At 54.6% G+C, this 17,083-nt stretch overlaps 1 protein-coding gene across 1 annotated transcript in view; it reads right to left on the reverse strand.

The window, feature by feature from the left end:
• The window catches only part of PPP1R16A (protein phosphatase 1 regulatory subunit 16A), a 29,437-nt gene that overhangs the window by 11,464 nt on the left and 890 nt on the right, over positions 1–17,083 (reverse strand). The gene's annotated exons all lie outside the window — the stretch shown is intronic.

A 17,083-nucleotide genomic window follows, 5' to 3' on the forward strand; every position in this document is an offset into this window, starting at 1 on the left:
ACAGCTACCATCATAGCCATGAACCAGGAGGCTCAGCATGAGCAGCAGGTCCAGTGGTGGGGTCAACTGAGGAGGGTCAACCCTGAGGATTTATAGGTGTGGATGGTGGACACAAGGGCAGAGGACGGGCCGTCAGGTGTGCAAATCATTCCATGGAGGACTGCGCCCCACAGATCCCATCACTAGAAGAGCCCCCCTTCCCGTACTTCTGTATACAGGCTCTCATCACCCTGTTACATGCCCCTCTCCTCTTCTACTACTTGCTGTCTGGGCTCCACCCCCTTACTATGGGCTCCTCCTCCAGACTCTCCAGGCTCCACCCCCCCTACTTTGGGCCCCCCCCCCCTCCTCCAGACTCCATCCCCTACTATGGGCTTCCCTTCCTCCAGACTCTCCATTTTCCTTTTCCAGGCTCTCCTCCCCATCCTACTCCTCCTCTAGGCTCTCCTTCGCGTCCTCCTCGACCTCTTCCAAGTTCTCCTTCCCATCCTTCTCCTCCAGTCTTTCCTCCTTATCCTCCTCCTCCAGGTTCTCCTCCTCCACCAGGCTCTCTTCCCCGTCCTCCTCCTCCTTCAGGATCTATTCCCAGTCCTCCTCCTCCTCCTCCAGGCTCTCTTCCCCGTCCTCCTCCTCCTCCAGGCTCTCTTCCCCGTCCTCCTCCTCCTCCAGGCTCTCTTCCCCATCCTCCTCCTCCTCCAGGCTCTCTTCCCCATCCTCCTCCTCCTCCAGGCTCTCTTCCCCATCCTCCTCCTCCTCCAGGCTCTCTTCCCCGTCCTCCACCAGGCTCTCTTCCCCGTCCTCCACCAGGCTCTCTTCCCCGTCCTCCACCAGGCTCTCTTCCCCGTCCTCCACCAGGCTCTCTTCCCCGTCCTCCACCAAGCTCTCTTCCCCGTCCTCCACCAGGCTCTCTTCCCTGTCCTCCACCAGGCTCTCTTCCCCGTCCTCCACCAGGCTCTCTTCCCCGTCCTCCACCAGGCTCTCTTCCCCGTCCTCCACCAGGCTCTCTTCCCCGTCCTCCACCAGGCTCTCTTCCCCGTCCTCCACCAGGCTCTCTTCCCCGTCCTCCACCAGGCTCTCTTCCCCGTCCTCCACCAGGCTCTCTTCCTCGTCCTCCACCAGGCTCTCTTCCTCGTCCTCCTCCTCCTCCAGGCTCTCTTCCCCGTCCTCCTCCTCCTCCAGGCTCTCTTCCCTGTCCTCCTCCTCCTCCAGGCTCTCTTCCCCGTCCTCCTCCTCCTCCAGGATCTCTTCCCCGTCCTCCTCCTCCTCCAGGATCTCTTCCCCGTCCTCCTCCAGGATCTCTTCCCCGTCCTCCTCCTCCTCCAGGATCTCTTCCCCGTCCTCCTCCTCCTCCAGGATCTCTTCCCCGTCCTCCTCCTCCTCCAGGATCTCTTCCCCGTCCTCCTCCTCCTCCAGGATCTCTTCCCCGTCCTCCTCCTCCTCCAGGATCTCTTCCCCGTCCTCCTCCTCCTCCAGGATCTCTTCCCCGTCCTCCTCCTCCTCCAGGATCTCTTCCCCGTCCTCCTCCTCCTCCAGGATCTCTTCCCCGTCCTCCTCCTCCTCCAGGATCTCTTCCCCGTCCTCCTCCTCCTCCAGGATCTCTTCCCCGTCCTCCTCCTCCTCCAGGAGCTCTTCCCCGTCCTCCTCCTCCTCCAGGATCTCTTCCCCGTCCTCCTCCTCCTCCAGGATCTCTTCCCCGTCCTCCTCCTCCTCCAGGCTCTCTTCCCCGTCCTCCTCCTCCTCCAGGCTCTCTTCCCCGTCCTCCTCCTCCACCAGGCTCTCTTCCCCGTCCTCCTCCTCCTCCAGGCTCTCTTCCCCGTCCTCCACCAGGCTCTCTTCCCCGTCCTCCACCAGGCTCTCTTCCCCGTCCTCCACCAGGCTCTCTTCCCCGTCCTCCACCAGGCTCTCTTCCCCGTCCTCCACCAGGCTCTCTTCCCCGTCCTCCACCAGGCTCTCTTCCCCGTCCTCCACCAGGCTCTCTTCCCCGTCCTCCACCAGGCTCTCTTCCCCGTCCTCCACCAGGCTCTCTTCCCCGTCCTCCACCAGGCTCTCTTCCCCGTCCTCCACCAGGCTCTCTTCCCCGTCCTCCACCAGGCTCTCTTCCCCGTCCTCCACCAGGCTCTCTTCCCCGTCCTCCACCAGGCTCTCTTCCCCGTCCTCCACCAGGCTCTCTTCCCCGTCCTCCACCAGGCTCTCTTCCCCGTCCTCCACCAGGCCCTCTTCCCCGTCCTCCACCAGGCCCTCTTCCCCGTCCTCCACCAGGCCCTCTTCCCCGTCCTCCACCAGGCTCTCTTCCCCGTCCTCCTCCAGGCTCTCCTCCCAATCCTCCTTCTCTACCACTAGGCTCTCTTCCACGTCCTCCACCAGGCTCTCCTCTTCCCCGTCCTCCTCCAGGCTCTATTCCCTGTCCTCCTCCAGGCTCTATTCCCTGTCCTCCTCCAGGCTCTCCTCCCAATCCTCCTTCTCTACCACCAGGCTCTCCTCCTCCCCGTCCTCCTCTCGTAATAGTTTAGGTTTGGGTGCTGTCACACTATCATGAAGACCTCTTATGGGCCTCCTGGTGGCACCGGTGGCACCCTATGACAGTGGCAGGTTTGGCATGCTCTCCAGTATGACCAGTACTAGCAGTGCCTGTGGAGATTACTCGGCCGGTTTCATGCACCTGTTTACAGAGGGCGCGGCTGATACACCTGATCTCAATAATACAAGGGTGCATTTACTTCCATGTAGTGTATTCATGGTGCTGTGTAAAGTCTTCACGCCCCGGGGATCTCTAATATCACATCCCGCGCAGCCCCTGACCTGTATATACAGCGGTGATACCAGACGAGGGAACGGAGGAGACCTCACACCCCGATAATCAGTGCAGACGCTGTACATGTGCCTGCGAGATCAGCGAGTACAGGGGTGGTGGGGCCGGGGCTCCTCTGCCGGGCGGAGCGCTCCCGCTATGGGACTCACTAGCCATCCCCAGTCTCAGCCATTACTGCAGTGGGGAGCGGCATGTTCGGGGTCCCTATTATCTGCGGGGTTATGGTGGATGCCAGGTCTGCGGTGGAGCAAGAAACGTTTATACTATATGAAGGAAGCGAGGCGTTGCTCCAGCCTCAGGCTCCACACAGTAATCCCATTAATCCTGGAAGGCGGCCCCCGACGGCCCCAGGACTAACAAGATTATCACTTAACACCAACCTGCCCAGAGAGGTAAGGCTGGAAGATTCCTCCGAGGCCCAGAAGAGAGGCCATCAGATCCACCCGCGGGCCAAGACAAGAGCCAAGAAGCCACCAGAGACCAGGAGAGTCAGAAAGAGAGAGGCCACCAGACCCCCTCAGAATCAGAAGAAAGAAGGCCGTGAGATTCCCAAGGGTCAGGACGAAAGAGGCCGTCAGATCCCCTACCTGAGGATCAGAAGAAAGGAGGCTGTGAGATCCCCGAAGGTCAAGACGAAAGAGGCCGTCAGATCCCCACCTTGAGAATCAGAAGAGAGGAGGCCATGAGCTCCAAGGGTCAGGAAAAAAAGAGGCCAGAGCAAAGCCAGGACGGAGCCAGAATGAGGCCAGGACAAAGCCAAAACAAGGCCAGGACAAGACCAAGACAAGGCCAGTGCAAGCCCAGGATGACAGAGCGAAGTCGGGACGAGGCCAGAGCCAGGTCAGGACGAGGCCAGAGCCAGGTCAGGACGAGGCCAGAGCCAGGTCACGACGAGGCCAGAGCCAGGTCACGACGAGGCCAGAGCCAGGTCACGACGAGGCCAGAGCCAGGTCACGACGAGGCCAGAGCCAGGTCACGACGAGGCCAGAGCCAGGTCACGACGAGGCCAGAGCCAGGTCACGACGAGGCCAGAGCCAGGTCACGACGAGGCCAGAGCCAGGTCACGACGAGGCCAGAGCCAGGTCACGACGAGGCCAGAGCCAGGTCACGACGAGGCCAGAGCCAGGTCACGACGAGGCCAGAGCCAGGTCACGACGAGGCCAGAGCCAGGTCACGACGAGGCCAGAGCCAGGTCACGACGAGGCCAGAGCCAGGTCACGACGAGGCCAGAGCCAGGTCACGACGAGGCAAGAGCCAGGTCACGACGAGGCCAGAGCCAGGTCACGACGAGGCAAGAGCCAGGTAAAGACGAGGCCAGAGCCAGGTAAAGACGAGGCCAGAGCCAGGTAAAGACGAGGCCAGAGCCAGGTAAAGACGAGGCCAGAGCCAGGTAAAGACGAGGCCAGAGCCAGGTAAAGACGAGGCCAGAGCCAGGTAAAGACGAGGCCAGAGCCAGGTAAAGACGAGGCCAGAGCCAGGTCAGGACGAGGCCAGAGCCAGGTCACGACGAGGCAAGAGCCAGGTAAAGACGAGGCCAGAGCCAGGTAAAGACGAGGCCAGAGCCAGGTAAAGACGAGGCCAGAGCCAGGTAAAGACGACGCCAGAGCCAGGTCAAGACGACGCCAGAGCCAGGTCAGGCGAGGCCAGGGTGTAGCGAGTTCAAGGCCTGAGCGAGGTTTTCAGACTTGTATTCAGTTGTGAACGCCTCTTGTTCCATGAAACACTGGAGCAGTCGTCACATCACAAGATAGGAGCGATGTCAGACGCAGAAGACAATAAGGCCGGAGGGCGAGGATAAGACGGCGGCCGGGCACTTAGATTTAATGCACCACTGCAGCGAGGAAAGAAAACTGCTGGAGTGGAGCATTAAGGGGCCGACTCTCACAGTGACGGATTAGGAGTGATGGATCAGCGGCGACAGATCAGCGGCGACAGATCAGCGGCGACAGATCAGCGGCGACAGATCAGCGGCGACAGATCAGCGGCGACAGATCAGCGGCCGTTATATCCCGGAGCCACAGGAACAACAATAAGGAAACAGAGAAAGAGAAAGCTGCCGACACCACGATCACATTACAGGAAGCCGAACAGCCGCAGGTGGAAAAGGATCCGCTGCAGCAGGAAGGGCTGACACCAGAGAGAAAAACAACTACAACCCCCAACATGTGCCCCCTGCAGACACCATCCCTCCCCCTCATACAGCGCTGTGCAGAAGTCTTAGGCAGGTGTGGAAAAAAAAGCAGCAGAGTCACAAGCTCCAGCCACAGAAGGGTTAATAGTCTATTGTTCTCAATAATCAAATTCAAACTATATATACAGTATACACACATTATATATACACACACATTATATATACACACGCTGATGCTCGTCTTTCCCCTCCCCTCCGTATACCCTGTGATATACACTGGGGGGGGTCTCATACGGACCTGTATATTAGAGAGCGCTGTGTATATGGCGCTATAGTGAGGGTGCACACGGCTCCAATTCTCTAAGTAAATCTATTTCTAAAGCTGCTATCGACATGAATTTCTCACCAGATGTCGGTAACAACCCGTCCAATCCACACGGAAAGAAATCACCAGAGATGTCCATAAATGAAATGACAAAGGGAAAGTATAGAACACGTTACTGAGATTTACTACTTGGTACATTCTCCTTTATGGTGATGAAGCTTCCAGCCTCCTCCTGTATGGAGACACTAGTCCCTGCATTGCTCAGGTGGATTTTGGCCCATTCTTCCGCACACACTCCTCACATCCTGTATGGAGACACTAGTCCCTGCATTGCTCAGGTGGATTTTGGCCCATTCTTCCGCACACACTCCTCACATCCTGTATGGAGACACTAGTCCCTGCATTGCTCAGGTGGATTTTGGCCCATTCTTCCGCACACACACTCCTCACATCCTGTATGGAGACACTGGTCGCCTGCATTGCTCAGGTGTGAGTCTGGCCCATTCTTCCGCACACACTCCTCACATCCTGTATGGAGACACTAGTCGCCTGCATTGCTCAGGGGGATTTTGGCCCATTCTTCCGCACACACTCCCCACATCCTGTATGGAGACACTAGTTGCCTGCATTGCTCAGGTGGATTTTGGCCCATTCTTCCGCACACACTCCTCACATCCTGTATGGAGACACTAGTCACCTGCATTGCTCAGGTGGATTTTGGCCCATTCTTCCGCACACACTCCCCACATCCTGTATGGAGACACTAGTTGCCTGCATTGCTCAGGTGGATTTTGGTCCATTCTTCCGCACACACTCCTCACATCCTATATGGAGACACTAGTCGCCTGCATTGCTCAGGTGGATTTTGGCCCATTCTTCTGCACACACTCCTCACATCCTGTATGGAGACACTAGTCACCTGCATTGCTCAGGTGGATTTTGGCCCATTCTTCCGCACACACTCCTCACATCCTGTATGGAGACACTAGTCACCTGCATTGCTCAGGTGGATTTTGGCCCATTCTTCCGCACACACTCCTCACATCCTGTATGGAGACACTAGTCGCCTGCATTGCTCAGGTGGATTTTGGCCCATTCTTCCGCACACACTCCTCACATCCTGTATGGAGACACTAGTCGCCTGCATTGCTCAGGTGGATTTTGGCCCATTCTTCCGCACACACTCCTCACATCCTGTATGGAGACACTAGTCACCTGCATTGCTCAGGTGGAATTTGGCCCATTCTTCCGCACACACTCCTCACATCCTGTATGGAGACACTAGTCACCTGCATTGCTCAGGTGGATTTTGGCCATTATTCCGCACACACTCCTCACATCCTGTATGGAGACACTAGTCACCTGCATTGCTCAGGTGGATTTTGGCCCATTCTTCCGCACACACTCCTCACATCCTGTATGGAGACACTAGTCGCCTGCATTGCTCAGGTGGATTTTGGCCCATTCTTCCGCACACACTCCTCACATCCTGTATGGAGACACTAGTCGCCTGCATTGCTCAGGTGGATTTTGGCCCATTCCTCCGCACACACTCCTCACATCCTGTATGGAGACACTAGTCGCCTGCATTGCTCAGGTGGATTTTGGCCCATTCTTCCGCACACACTCCTCACATCCTGTATGGAGACACTAGTCGCCTGCATTGCTCAGGTGGATTTTGGTCCATTCTTCTGCACACACGCCTCACATCCTGTATGGAGACACTAGTGGCCTGCATTGCTCAGGTGGATTTTGTCCCATTCTTCCGCACACACTCCTCACATCCTGTATGGAGACACTAGTCACCTGCATTGCTCAGGTGGATTTTGGTCCATTCTTCTGCACACACGCCTCACATCCTGTATGGAGACACTAGTGGCCTGCATTGCTCAGGTGGATTTTGTCCCATTCTTCTGCACACACTCCTCACATCCTGTATGGAGACACTAGTCACCTGCATTGCTCAGGTGGATTTTGTCCCATTCTTCCGCACACACTCCTCACATCCTGTATGGAGACACTAGTCACCTGCATTGCTCAGGTGGATTTTGGCCCATTCTTCAGCACACACACTCCTCACATCCTGTATGGAGACACTAGTCGCCTGCATTGCTCAGGTGGATTTTGGCCCATTCTTCTGCACACACTCCTCACATCCTGTATGGAGACACTAGTCGCCTGCATTGCTCAGGTGGATTTTGGCCCATTCTTCCGCACACACTCCTCACATCCTGTATGGAGACACTAGTCGCCTGCATTGCTCAGGTGGATTTTGGCCCATTCTTCCTCCGCACACACTCCTCACATCCTGTATGGAGACACTAGTCACCTGCATTGCTCAGGTGGATTTTGTCCCATTCTTCCGCACACACTCCTCACATCCTGTATGGAGACACTAGTCGCCTGCATTGCTCAGGTGGATTTTGGCCCATTCTTCAGCACACACACTCCTCACATCCTGTATGGAGACACTAGTCGCCTGCATTGCTCAGGTGGATTTTGGCCCATTCTTCTGCACACACTCCTCACATCCTGTATGGAGACACTAGTCGCCTGCATTGCTCAGGTGGATTTTGGCCCATTCTTCCGCACACACTCCTCACATCCTGTATGGAGACACTAGTCGCCTGCATTGCTCAGGTGTGATCTTTGGCCCATTCTTCCGCACACACTCCTCACATCCTGTATGGAGACACTAGTCCCTGCATTGCTCAGGTGGATTTTGGCCCATTCTTCCTCCGCACACACTCCTCACATCCTGTATGGAGACACTGGTCGCCTGCATTGCTCAGGTGTGATCTTTGGCCCATTCTTCCGCACACACTCCTCACATCCTGTATGGAGACACTAGTCCCTGCATTGCTCAGGTGGATTTTGTCCATTCTTCCTCCGCACACACTCCTCACATCCTGTATGGAGACACTAGTCGCCTGCATTGCTCAGGTGGATTTTGGCCCATTCTTCCGCACACACACTCCTCACATCCTGTATGGAGACACTAGTCGCCTGCATTGCTCAGGTGTGAGTTTGGCCCAGTCTTCCGCACACACCCCTCACATCCTGTATGGAGACACTAGTCGCCTGCATTGCTCAGGTGGATTTTGTCCATTCTTCCTCCGCACACACGCCTCACATCCTGTATGGAGACACTAGTCGCCTGCATTGCTCAGGTGTGATCTTTGGCCCATTCTTCCGCACACACCCCTCACATCCTGTATGGAGACACTAGTCCCTGCATTGCTCAGGTGGATTTTGTCCATTCTTCTGCACACACGCCTCACATCCTGTATGGAGACACTAGTGGCCTGCATTGCTCAGGTGGATTTTGTCCCATTCTTCTGCACACACTCCTCACATCCTGTATGGAGACACTAGTCACCTGCATTGCTCAGGTGGATTTTGTCCCATTCTTCCGCACACACTCCTCACATCCTGTATGGAGACACTAGTCCCTGCATTGCTCAGGTGGATTTTGTCCATTCTTCTGCACACACGCCTCACATCCTGTATGGAGACACTAGTGGCCTGCATTGCTCAGGTGGATTTTGTCCCATTCTTCTGCACACACTCCTCACATCCTGTATGGAGACACTAGTCACCTGCATTGCTCAGGTGGATTTTGTCCCATTCTTCCGCACACACTCCTCACATCCTGTATGGAGACACTAGTCGCCTGCATTGCTCAGGTGGATTTTGGCCCATTCTTCAGCACACACACTCCTCACATCCTGTATGGAGACACTAGTCGCCTGCATTGCTCAGGTGGATTTTGGCCCATTCTTCTGCACACACTCCTCACATCCTGTATGGAGACACTAGTCGCCTGCATTGCTCAGGTGGATTTTGGCCCATTCTTCCGCACACACTCCTCACATCCTGTATGGAGACACTAGTCGCCTGCATTGCTCAGGTGGATTTTGGCCCATTCTTCCTCCGCACACACTCCTCACATCCTGTATGGAGACACTAGTCACCTGCATTGCTCAGGTGGATTTTGGCCCATTCTTCCGCACACACTCCTCACATCCTGTATGGAGACACTAGTCGCCTGCATTGCTCAGGTGTGATCTTTGGCCCATTCTTCCGCACACACTCCTCACATCCTGTATGGAGACACTAGTCCCTGCATTGCTCAGGTGGATTTTGGCCCATTCTTCCTCCGCACACACTCCTCACATCCTGTATGGAGACACTGGTCGCCTGCATTGCTCAGGTGTGATCTTTGGCCCATTCTTCCGCACACACTCCTCACATCCTGTATGGAGACACTAGTCCCTGCATTGCTCAGGTGGATTTTGTCCATTCTTCCTCCGCACACACTCCTCACATCCTGTATGGAGACACTAGTCGCCTGCATTGCTCAGGTGGATTTTGGCCCATTCTTCCGCACACACACTCCTCACATCCTGTATGGAGACACTAGTCGCCTGCATTGCTCAGGTGTGAGTTTGGCCCAGTCTTCCGCACACACCCCTCACATCCTGTATGGAGACACTAGTCGCCTGCATTGCTCAGGTGGATTTTGTCCATTCTTCCTCCGCACACACGCCTCACATCCTGTATGGAGACACTAGTCGCCTGCATTGCTCAGGTGTGATCTTTGGCCCATTCTTCCGCACACACCCCTCACATCCTGTATGGAGACACTAGTCCCTGCATTGCTCAGGTGGATTTTGTCCATTCTTCCTCCGCACACACTCCTCACATCCTGTATGGAGACACTAGTCGCCTGCATTGCTCAGGTGGATTTTGGTCCATTCTTCCGCACACACTCCTCACACACCCTGTATGGAGACACTGGTCGCCTGCATTGCTCAGGTGGATTTTGGCCCATTCTTCCGCACACACGCCTCACATCCTGTATGGAGACACTAGTCGCCTGCATTGCTCAGGTGGATTTTGGCCCATTCTTCCGCACACACTCCTCACATCCTGTATGGAGACACTAGTCGCCAGCATTGCTCAGGTGTGATCTTTGGCCCATTCTTCCGCACACACTCCTCACATCCTGTATGGAGACACTAGTCACCTGCATTGCTCAGGTGGATTTTGGCCCATTCTTCCACACACACACTCCTCACATCCTGTATGGAGACACTAGTCGCCTGCATTGCTCAGGTGGATTTTGGCCCATTCTTCCGCACACACTCCTCACATCCTGTATGGAGACACTAGTCGCCTGCATTGCTCAGGTGGATTTTGGCCCATTCTTCCTCCGCACACACTCCTCACATCCTGTATGGAGACACTAGTCACCTGCATTGCTCAGGTGGATTTTGGCCCATTCTTCCGCACACACTCCTCACATCCTGTATGGAGACACTAGTCGCCTGCATTGCTCAGGTGTGATCTTTGGCCCATTCTTCCGCACACACTCCTCACATCCTGTATGGAGACACTAGTCCCTGCATTGCTCAGGTGGATTTTGGCCCATTCTTCCTCCGCACACACTCCTCACATCCTGTATGGAGACACTGGTCGCCTGCATTGCTCAGGTGTGATCTTTGGCCCATTCTTCCGCACACACTCCTCACATCCTGTATGGAGACACTAGTCCCTGCATTGCTCAGGTGGATTTTGTCCATTCTTCCTCCGCACACACTCCTCACATCCTGTATGGAGACACTAGTCGCCTGCATTGCTCAGGTGGATTTTGGCCCATTCTTCCGCACACACACTCCTCACATCCTGTATGGAGACACTAGTCGCCTGCATTGCTCAGGTGTGAGTTTGGCCCAGTCTTCCGCACACACCCCTCACATCCTGTATGGAGACACTAGTCGCCTGCATTGCTCAGGTGGATTTTGTCCATTCTTCCTCCGCACACACGCCTCACATCCTGTATGGAGACACTAGTCGCCTGCATTGCTCAGGTGTGATCTTTGGCCCATTCTTCCGCACACACCCCTCACATCCTGTATGGAGACACTAGTCCCTGCATTGCTCAGGTGGATTTTGTCCATTCTTCCTCCGCACACACTCCTCACATCCTGTATGGAGACACTAGTCGCCTGCATTGCTCAGGTGGATTTTGGTCCATTCTTCCGCACACACTCCTCACACACCCTGTATGGAGACACTGGTCGCCTGCATTGCTCAGGTGGATTTTGGCCCATTCTTCCGCACACACGCCTCACATCCTGTATGGAGACACTAGTCGCCTGCATTGCTCAGGTGGATTTTGGCCCATTCTTCCGCACACACTCCTCACATCCTGTATGGAGACACTAGTCGCCAGCATTGCTCAGGTGTGATCTTTGGCCCATTCTTCCGCACACACTCCTCACATCCTGTATGGAGACACTAGTCACCTGCATTGCTCAGGTGGATTTTGGCCCATTCTTCCGCACACACACTCCTCACATCCTGTATGGAGACACTAGTCCCTGCATTGCTCAGGTGGATTTTGTCCATTCTTCCTCCGCACACACTCCTCACATCCTGTATGGAGACACTAGTCGCCTGCATTGCTCAGGTGGATTTTGGCCCATTCTTCCACACACACACTCCTCACATCCTGTATGGAGACACTAGTCGCCTGCATTGCTCAGGTGTGAGTTTGGCCCAGTCTTCCGCACACACCCCTCACATCCTGTATGGAGACACTAGTCGCCTGCATTGCTCAGGTGGATTTTGTCCATTCTTCCTCCGCACACACGCCTCACATCCTGTATGGAGACACTAGTCGCCTGCATTGCTCAGGTGGATTTTGTCCATTCTTCCTCCGCACACACGCCTCACATCCTGTATGGAGACACTAGTCGCCTGCATTGCTCAGGTGGAGTTTGGCCCATTCTTCCGTACACACTCCTCACATCCTGTATGGAGACACTAGTCCCTGCATTGCTCAGGTGGATTTTGTCCATTCTTCCTCCGCACACACTCCTCACATCCTGTATGGAGACACTGGTCGCCTGCATTGCTCAGGTGGATTTTGGCCCATTCTTCCGCACACACTCCTCACATCCTGTATGGAGACACTAGTCGCCTGCATAGCGCATACAGGCCATGGAGGGGGGGGGGGGGAAGCGCATACAGACCATGGAGGGGGGGGGGAGCGCATGCAAACCATGGTTGGGGGGGAGCGCATACAGACCATGGAGGGGGGGGAGCGCATACAGACCATGGAGGGGGGGGAGCGCATACAGACCATGGAGGGGGGGGGAGCGCATACAGACCATGGAGGCGGGGGAGCGAATACAGACCATGGAGGGGGGGGGGGTGGGGGGAGCGCATACAGGCCATGGAGGGGGGGGGAAAGCGCATGCAGGCCATGGAGGAGGGGGGGCGCATACAGACCATGGAGGGGGGGGGGCGCATACAGACCATGGAGAGGGGGGGGGGCGGCGCATACAGGCCATGGAAGGGGAGTGCATCCAGGCCATGGAGGGGGGGGGGGGGTGCATGCAGACCATGGAGGGGGGGGGGAAGCGCATGCAGACCATGGAGGGGGGGGGGGGAGCACATGCAGACCATGGAGGGGGGGGGGGGGGGGGGAGAGCGCATACAGGCCATGGAGGGGGGGGGGGGCACATACAGACCGTGGAGGGGGGGAGCGCATACAGGCCATGGAGGGGGGGGGAGCGCATACAGGCCATGGAGGGGGGGAGCGCATACAGGCCATGGAGGGGGGGAGCGCATACAGGCCATGGAGGGGGGGAGCGCATACAGGCCATGGAGGGGGGGAGCGCATACAGGCCATGGAGGGGGGGGGGAGCGCATACAGGCCATGGAGGGGGGGGAGCGCATACAGGCCATGGAGGGGGGAGCGCATACAGGCCATGGAGGGGGGGAGCGCATACAGGCCATGGAGGGGGGGAGCGCATACAGGCCATGGAGGGGGGGAGCGCATACAGGCCATGGAGGGGGGGAGCGCATACAGGCCATGGAGGGGGGGAGCGCATACAGGCCATGGAGGGGGGGAGCGCATACAGGCCATGGAGGGGGGGGAGCGCATACAGGCCATGGAGGGGGGGAGCGCATACAGGCCATGGAGGGGGGGGAGCGCATACAGGCCATGGAGGGGGGGGAGCGCATACAGGCCATGGAGGGGGGAGCGCATACAGGCCATGGTGGGGGGGGAGCGCATACAGGCCATGGAGGGGGGGGGGAAGCGCATTACTTATTGTTTTCTGTAAAACAATTATACCGGCTGAGTCCAGGTCTGTCGTTCTCCACAGGTGGTGTCCTCAGCTCTTGGACGACTCTTTCCCTGGTCTGTCTGACATATTGCGGGGAGCACCTGGCCGTGGTCGGTGTGTGGTGAAATTATGTTTTTACCGCTTCCGGATTATGGCCCCAGCACTGCTCACTGACCCTTCACTAATTCTTCTGTACTTAATGCCAGCATGTTTTGCTACAATAACGTTGTGAAGGTCTTGAGACGGCTCACTGTTTTTACCCATCATGAGATGTTTCTTGTGTGGCACCCTGGTGATGAGACAGCTTTTGATCAGAAATCAGTTGAACCAGCGGATTGCTTTCCAATTACTGATAGATTTCCGCCGGTGTCAGGACTTTCCAGGCTTTCTGCACCTCTCTTTCGTCAGGTGTTCAATACTTTTCTCTTTGTTATTTCTCATTATAAAACATAACTAAATATATGGACATCTATGGTGATTTCTTTCCCTGTGTGGATTGGATGGGTTGTTACCGACATCTGTTTACAAATTCATGTCAATAGCAGCTTTACAAATATATTTACTTAGAGAATTGGTGACCAGTTCAATACTTATTTCACCCATTGTCTACCTTGGTGTACAGATAGAGGGGCAGTGGGAAAATAAGTATTTGATCCTCTGCCAATTTTGCGCCTTTTCCCACCTAAAAAAGAATGGAGAGGGCTGTAATTTATATATAGTGCGCAACGTCACCTGTGACAGAATAAAAGAATCCCATTGTCTGATTTATACCTCATTTTTATACCTTTTTTTGCAGGAAACAAGTATTTGATAGAAAAGAAAAACAAAAAAACTTCATATTTGGTAGAAACCTTTGTCTGCAGTTACAGAGGTCGGACGTTTCCGGTGGTTCTTGACCAGGTTTGCACACACTGCAGCAGGGGTCTTGGCGGCTCCTCCATACAGATCTTCTCCAGATCTCTCAGGTCACTCCTCCGTACAGATCTCCTCCAGATCTTTTAGGACACTCCACCATACAGATCTTCTCCAGATCTCTCAGGTCACTCCTCCATACAGATCTTCTCCAGATCTCTCAGGTCACTCCTCCATACAGATTTTTCAGGTCACTCCTCCGTACAGATCTCCTCCAGATCTTTTAGGACACTCCACCATACAGATCTTCTTCAGATCTTTCAGGTCACTCCTGTGTACAGATCTTCTCCAGATCTTTCAGCTCACTCCTCCATACAGATCTTCTCCAGATCTTTCAGGTCACTCCTGTGTACAGATTTTTCAGGTCACTCCTCCGTACAGATCTCCTCCAGATCTTTTAGGACACTCCACCATACAGATCTTCTTCAGATCTTTCAGGTCACTCCTGTGTACAGATCTTCTCCAGATCTTTCAGCTCACTCCTCCGTACAGATCTCCTCCAGATCTTTTAGGACACTCCACCATACAGATCTTCTCCAGATCTCTCAGGTCACTCCTCCATACAGATCTTCTCCAGATCTCTCAGGTCACTCCTCCATACAGATTTTTCAGGTCACTCCTCCGTACAGATCTCCTCCAGATCTTTTAGGACACTCCACCATACAGATCTTCTCCAGATCTTTCAGGTCACTCCTGTGTACAGATCTTCTCCAGATCTTTCAGCTCACTCCTCCATACAGATCTTCTCCAGATCTTTCAGGTCACTCCTGTGTACAGATCTTCTCCAGATCTTTCAGGTCACTCCTCCATACAGATCTTTCAGGTTACTCCTCCATACAGATCTTCTCCAGATCTTTCAGGTCACTCCTCCATACAGATCTTTCAGGTCACTCCTCCATACAGATCTTCTCCAGATCTTTCAGGTCACTCCTCCATACAGATCTTTCAGGTCACTCCTCCATACAGATCTTTCAGGTCACTCCTCCATACAGATCTTTCAGGTCACTCCTCCATACAGATCTTCTGCAGATCTTTTAGGTTTCAGGGTTGTCGCTGGGCAACATTAAAAGTTTCTGCTCCTCCAGAGATTTTCTACTGGGTTCAGGTTTGGAGATTGTCTAGGCCACTCCAGGACCTTGAAATGCTTCTTACGGAGCCGCTCCTTAGTGGCCTTGGCTGTGTGTTTCAGGTCATTGTCCTGCTGGAAGACCCAGCCACGATCCAACGTCAATGCTCTTACTGAGGGAAAGAGGTTGTTGGCCAACATCTCGTGATACACGACTTCATCCATCCTCCCTATAAAATGGTGCAGTTGTCCTGTCCCCTTTACAGAAAAGCCCCCATAGTGTGATATTTCCACCCCCATGCTTCATGGTTGGGACTGTGTTCCTGGGGTTGTTCTCATCCTCCTTCTTCCTCCAAACACAGCGAGTGGAGTAGATACCAAAGAATTCTATTTTGGTTGCATGTGACCACAAGACCTTCTCCCATGCCTCCTCTGGATCATCCAGATGGTCACTGGTGAACTTCAAACAGGCCTGGACATGTGCTGGTGTGAGCAGGGGGACCTTGCACGCCACGCAAGATTTTAATCATGACAGTGTAGTGTGTTACTACTGGTAAACTTTGAGACTCTGGTCCCAGCTCTCTTCAGGTCATTGACCAGGTCCTCCCGTGTGGTTCTGGGCTGATTCCTGACCTCTATCAGAATCATCCTTACCCCACGAGGTGAGATCTTGTATGGAGCCTCAGACCGAGTAGGACTGACAGCTATCTTGTATTTATTGTATTTTCTAATGATTGTGCCAGCAGTTGTTGTCTTCTCACCAAGCTGCTTGCCTATTGTCCTGTAGCCCATCCCAGCCTTGTGCAGGTCTACAATGTTGTCCCTGGTGTCCTTAGACAGCACTCTGGTCTTGGCCATGGTGGAGAGGTTGGAGTGTGATTGAGTGTGTGGACAGGGGTCTTTTATACAGGTAACGAGGTCACACAGGGGCAATTAACACAGGTAATGAGAGCAGAGTAGGAGAAAAGATATCAGGTCTGTGAGAGCAGAATTCCTGCTGGTCGGTCGGTGATAAAATACTTATTTCATGCAATACAATGTAAATGAATTCTTTATATATCATAGAATGGGATTCTCTGGATTTTTTTATTCCATTTGTCACAGTTGAAGTTACCGATGATAAAAATTACAGATCAGCAGAGGATGAAATACTTATTTCCCCACTCTATATACACACGGGGGGCTGTATTTCTCGGGGGACACTATATCTCGCAGGGGGTATATATACAGCACATACATATATCCACTTATATATGGGGCAGGATCTCTCAGGGGCTGAACCTCTCAGGCAGGCGCCGTATTTCTCGGTGGGTGATGCATCTCTCGGGGGGGCTGTATCTCGGGGGGGCTGTATCACTCGGGAGGGGAGATGTACCTCTCGGGGGGGGAGATGTACCTCTCGGGGGGGGAGATGTACCTCTCGGGGGGGGGGGGGAGATGTACCTCTCGGGGGGGGGAGATGTATCTCTCGGGGGGGGGGAGATGTATCTCTCGGGGGGGGGGAGATGTATCTCTCGGGGGGGGGGAGATGTATCTCTCGGGGGGGGAGATGTATCTCTCGGGGGGGGGAGATGTATCTCTCGGGGGGGGGAGATGTATCTCTCGGGGGGGGGAGATGTATCTCTCGGGGGGGGGAGATGTATCTCTCGGGGGGGGGAGATGTATCTCTCGGGGGGGGGAGATGTATCTCTCGGGGGGG

Source organism: Anomaloglossus baeobatrachus, chromosome 6, assembly GCF_048569485.1.
Source record: "Anomaloglossus baeobatrachus isolate aAnoBae1 chromosome 6, aAnoBae1.hap1, whole genome shotgun sequence".
In the NCBI taxonomy this organism is placed as follows: Eukaryota; Metazoa; Chordata; class Amphibia; order Anura; family Aromobatidae; genus Anomaloglossus; species Anomaloglossus baeobatrachus.